This window comes from Siphateles boraxobius, unplaced genomic scaffold (genome assembly GCF_051911475.1).
Source record: "Siphateles boraxobius isolate OS27281-9 unplaced genomic scaffold, OSU_SipBor_1 30, whole genome shotgun sequence".
NCBI lineage: Eukaryota > Metazoa > Chordata > Actinopteri > Cypriniformes > Leuciscidae > Siphateles > Siphateles boraxobius.
In genome coordinates this window covers 15626331-15632330 of record NW_027508920.1, presented here as the reverse complement: position 1 = coordinate 15632330, position 6000 = coordinate 15626331, and the positions used below count along the sequence as shown (strand labels likewise).

The 6000-nt window shown below is 36.3% G+C and overlaps 1 long non-coding RNA gene across 1 annotated transcript in view; it reads right to left on the bottom strand.

The window, feature by feature from the left end:
- Nucleotides 1-321: 321 nt before the first annotated feature.
- LOC143757309 (uncharacterized) overlaps nt 322-6000 on the bottom strand; it is a 102741-nt gene continuing 97062 nt past the window's right edge. Inside the window, exon 3 of the long non-coding RNA XR_013210478.1 lies at nt 322-334. This is a non-coding gene — a long non-coding RNA (uncharacterized LOC143757309). The remainder of the gene's footprint in view (nt 335-6000) is intronic.

Sequence of the window (6000 nt, the reverse complement as noted above, 5' to 3'; positions counted from 1 at the left end):
AAAACTTTTTGACTATGTAAAAAAAAAAAAAAAAACTATATTAAGGCTGCTGTTATTCATGCATAAATCCATATGACTTCAGTTGTAGTTAAGGATGGATCTTCATTGGTTCATGATTACTTCATATCTTCACTAATCACAAGTTCATGTTGAAGTATTAAATCAGGTAGGCCCTTAGTACATGATTATTCATGTTGTAAGTGTTACCAAATGATTCCATACTTTGGATTCCTGGCCAGCTTAATTTCCACATGGACCAGTCATGTTAAAAATCTATCTGTTACGGTCTGTGTGACTTCACCACTTCTTGTGGAGAATTTTTTTTTTTTTTTAACTAATTAAAATTTGGTCTAGCAAGCCTCTTCTCATTGACAATAACCTACATATAGAAATCAATTCTGAAGTGAATGGTATAAAGGTAATAACTTAACTTTCACATTTTGCTGTATGTACTTGTGATTACCATGTAAATAACTGATTAAAATTATTAATTTTCATCATTTGAATTCAGATATAATAATTTGGGTTCATTGTTCACAATAGAATTGTGTTTTGGCTCTGTATTATGAATGTGACATTTTCAGCAATGTGGCAATTTCGAATGGCCGACTCGAAGGCATGAGCTTCCAGGCACTTTTAAGGCACCACTTCAATAGCAGCAACATCTAGCAAATTCTTCATAACAACATATTATAATGTTGTTAGTGGAAATGGAATGTCTTTGCAAATGCAATTTTAGTCTGGACCCTTTTTTTTCACTCCTAAAAGGATTATTTTCTTGCAGTGTCTTTGCAGGTGCACCAGTAAATCAGACTCTGTGATTTGGGTGTAGCTGCAGCAGCAGGTTGACAGGAGGGAGTGCTGCTGTAAATCAGGGATGTGTGAGAATAGCGTAATCATGGAGGGTGAAGAATGAAGGGAAAGAAAAATGCGCCTTGAGGGAGAAGTAGTTATGAAGGAGGTTTTGTTGTCGTCCATAGCATTGCTGAAATCATTGGAATGCTTAAGGGGAGCTTTCAGACTCTTAGTTAAGTGCCTTTGTTTAAACTGTAGGTAAAAAGATGATATTGGGTACAGTTTGCATGAATTTCAATATGGTTCACAATTGGTATAAAAGCAAAACAGATGTGAACTGCTATTGATGGCATGTAATTTGCATTTCAAATCAAACTTGTATATAATCAATCCAACTTTAAAAAACAAGAAAAGACCAATATATATATAGTAACTAAAACGATAATGAACCATTTAGATTTCAGTCATCAGTTAACTGTTATTTTCCACCTATTCTTTAACATTAGATAAGATGTTACTCTTTTTTTTGTAATTGACATTTTAGTAGACCTTTTTTCTCTCTCTCTCGTCAGGAAGTGGCTGATGGATGCTACCATTTAAATAAGTTATGAGGGTGCATGTGCATTTCCATGCATATATTGTTGACAAATGAATTATTCAAAGACGCTTCACTATAAAACTGAGTTTTATGACAGTTCCAAATGGGGCGTTGTATGATACGCTCAACAAGAGATGGACAGGAAGCACTCATCAATGTAATTTACTGTGTTCCACCATCTAAAAAACACCAACGCTTTTAGGACTTTTAAACAACAGCTGAATTTGCATATGCATTGCAACCCAATTAAACACAAATACAGTCTAAGGTGCTGCAAATATTTGCTGCAAGTAAGTGTTATCAGGAAGAAGAAAAAAAATCAGTACAATGTTGTAAAGTAATAGTTAATCTTAATCTTAATAATAATACTGGTGTGTGTATTACAAGTTTAATCATTTAAAGAGTTAAGCATTGTTCAAATGTTTAATTTTGTCAAGTATTTTCGGTTATATTAGGTGTCTTTAAAGGTGCCATGTGTAAGAATTGAGTTAAAAATATCCAAAAAATGAGCTACACGCATCAAAAGAATGAGAAGAAATAAGGGTGATGATGTCATTAAAAAAAATGAAAAGTTATAGTGCTGCAGAGATCTCAACCTGAATTAGCATGCTAAATTACTAGCCACGGCCCGACAGGTGTCATAATACCAGTTTTAGCCATGGGAGGCGGTATGCGGGCAACATAACCACCAGCCAAACTGCAATACACGAATAACTCGCACGGCTTGTGGGCGTACTTGAACCTGATGTGTTTGATAGTTAGCTCTACCCACAGATCCGATCCGGTTTTCACCTGTTATCTACCAGAGCCCGTCTCTACCAAGCTGATGATAAAATGTAACATAATTATGACCCAAATCTCACTCTTCGCGAGCTCAATGCATGATTCGCACAACGGCTTGTTCTGAAAGATGGTGCAGTTCCAACTTTAAAAACAGAAGCTTTTGTTTACGGGCCACAATCTTTAAGTATGATTTATTTTTTGTCGATGTGTTTTCCTGGAATAGTATTGTTAATTGTACGTTGTAGCAAGGAAGTAAACAAATGACAACGCTGTTTGTCTCTGCTGGTTTGTTAAATGCTCATTCATACTTAACGTTATCCGACAAACACCTAACGTTACAAACTTTTTTTTTAATCTCAACAGCAAACTTGGAATTAATGTAAATTATTCTTTGATTAGAGCTTTTGTATTTATCTACATGCTTGTTTATCTACAGGCATGCTAAACATGGTTCTGTGTTTGATTTGGCAGCCGATGTTTAGTGTTCGTTTTGGGTTGATAGTTCTTTCGACAGATATTTTTCTACAATCGTTCTAAAAATACAAAAGTAACGGTGGCGTATAGTCAGAAACGATCACTATAGATCCGCATTCTTTACTCAAAAAAAATCCCTTTGAGGACTGTAGTATAATTTGTTGGAACGATTATATGAAATTCTTGTTTATGAAGCTTATTTTCTTGTAATTCTATAATAATTAGTACAATTAAATAACAGCGTAACTAAAAAATAATGAGAGAACAACAAAAAAACAAACCTTTCTGAAACGTCGTTTAACAGCCGTTCTTGAACAGGTTCTGCTCGATCATCTTCACTAACGTTTCCCCGGGTCCGATTGGTTTTATTGATGCCATTGTTTATAATACACCAAACCACAAAGTACCGGTAAAGGTACGGGGTGTGACGTTTCCGGAAAACGTGCACTAGACGGTTAACGAATCACAACACACTGGGCCAGCTAACCAATCTGAGCCCATTGCGTAGTTTTGAGGGACTGGCTTCATCGAACCAGGAAACCATCAGACCGTTTTTACAAGGAGGGGCAGAGCAGTGTAGAATAAAGGTAAAATATATGAAAAATAGTGAAATTTTTTAAAAGCTAAGTATGAACACATGTTACAGTGCACCCCACAAACACAATCAAGCCTTCGAAAAAATGTGTTTTACCACCCCTTTAAAAGCACTAGAGACCTTACTATCGATCAAAAGTGATAGTGTTCAATTAAAATAATTAGGTTCCAGGTACGCAGTTAGGTTTAGGGAAAGATCTACAACAATACCATTAGTATATTTTTTGGTTACACTTTATTTTAAACCGTCAATGCATACCTCGGGTCTTTAGTGACCTGAGACGTCAAACATTGTATAGGGTCGCTAACGCCCCAAGGTTTGTAACAGTGTAAGTATATATTTTCTGCACAATAATTGAATATTTCATGACTGAATAAGTGCAATTTACCTTTAATCCACAAGGTGGCAATGTCTTATACACAATAATGAAGTGACGTTATACTCATAGTTATGCAGACAGAAAACTAAAGAATAGGAAGTATCATCAGCAAAACTTGAAATGGCTCAGCGATTTACAGCAGAGCAAGTACTGTACGCAATCAAATATTAGTGTCACCGTCACTTGGTGGATCTGGTGAAGAAGCTGTCAGCGATCAAAATATTGATTTTAAAGATGCTGAAAATAACAGTTTGGAGAATATGTTTGAGATTGTGAATATGAGCCAGATGCTGAATGTACAGGGAAATGAGCTCTGTGAGCACAGTGATGATGGGATAAAACATCTGCTCAAACTGAACTCTTCAAAGCTCCAAAAGGTAACACAATATGCTTTATTTTATTCTTCTTGTTACTCTAATATCAGGTGACAAATCGCCTTATTTTGCACATTTTGAAGAAATCAAACAATATTTGATCCAACATATCTGCTATTCTGGGAAGCACTACACAAGTAAAGTTAAGTAAATTATAACACTTTTATTTTTGGGGGTAAGTATTCCTTAAAAATGTTGTTTTTATGGCAAATACATGTCAATATAATTTATATTGCTACTATAAAAAACACCATAAGCAACATAATTTGCATATGCTTTGCAACCTGATTAAACCCAAATGCATTTAAATGTGTTCTGTGATTCTGCTTTGAGTAAGTGCTATCAGGAGGGCAGACTTGGCTTAAGTGTGTCTTCCAGACCGAGATAATTGCTAACATAAACAGTACAAAAAGGTACCTTTGTTGGACAGAGGCATTCAGAGCTGTAAAGTAAAGGTTCATTATGGCTTTGAATTTATTGTTTAATAAAAGACTTCATGATGAGACCGACTGGTGATTTTTCTCTATGGTTAGCAATTTACTGTAGTTTTTAATACTGTGTGTGTTTGTGTGTGTGTGTGTGTGTGTGTGTGTGTGTGTGTGTGTGTGTGTGTGTGTGTGTGTGTGTGTGTGTGTGTGTGTGTGTGTGTGTGTGTGTGTGTGTGTGTGTGTGTGTGTGTGTGTGTGTGTGTGTGTGTGTGTGTGTGTGTGCGTGCGCGCTGGTGTTAAAAGGAATTAATCACCTAAAACGATTCTGTCATTTATTTACTCACTCTAATGTTGTTCCAAACCTGTATGCTATATATATGAATGTTTTTGCCTTTGGATTTTATCCCCTGAAAATCAATATAACCATAAATATAATTTGAGAAAGCTAATAAGTTTGGCTGTAACAAATTAGTGGATATTTTTTTCAATTTTTTGATCTATATCAGAGACACACAACAAGACACACAATGTGTACAGAATTACTAGAGTGAATTAATGTGTATGCTATAAGATTAATATATACAGTCGTATTTGTTTTTTTATTGTCTGTCTAAAGCAGTCTTCGCTATTCTCTGGTATTGATTTCGATGACAAACAGGGAGCAATAAGATTTGAGATTTCCGCAGATCTGAGACAAAGTATGAGGCAACTCAAAAAACTTGCCCTTGTCTCTGCGATATCCCACTGCTCCACTTGCAAGGGCATGTACAGAGATACAAAGAAGTGCACAAACACTTCATCAAATGAAGCAAAGCTCACATACACAGCATCATTTTTGAAGACAAGAGGCAGGGCTGCTGTTTCTCATACGCTCTCCCGGCTTGCAGGGGATTGAACTTCAGCGCTTGCGTTTGCCGGGACAAGGAGCGCCCCACAGAGCATTCCCTTTGATGTCGGCCCGCAATTCAGAGCCACTGATACATGTATCGATCACCGCGGCAACTGAAGCCTCTCTCCCGCTGCTCTCTATTTCATTTGTTCCCTGTGGTTCCTTCCTCATATTGATCCCAGTGAGGGGTGGCGTTTGAGACTTACAGACATGAGAGAGCAGTTTACAACGGCGTACATCATTTTTATCTATCATTTCTAAGACTGTCACGCTTAATGTGTTTACGATTTTTCAGGCCCATGGTTTATTTTCTTTTGTCTGTGGCTCATTTAATACGTGTCAGTATAATTGTATACTTTTAGCACACATATTTTGGAAATTAATTATTCTGGTCTGTAATTCATCAAGGTAGGCTACAGTACATAATGCAATAGGAATGACAGGATCCTTACATCAGCCTTACATAGCTATGTTTAGAATTGCATTCTTACTCTTGCTATGTCTGCAGTGTGAATACTGTGCACCAGAGTCAGAAATGAACAGTTTTTGTATAAAGGAGCAGCAGCTGCCCTCTGGAATTGATTTTCAGGGATATTTTTTAACTTTATGAGGGTATATGTTTGCCACTACTATACTAACAATTACTGCTTTCCTACTAAACCAATAAGACCTATATTATGCAATA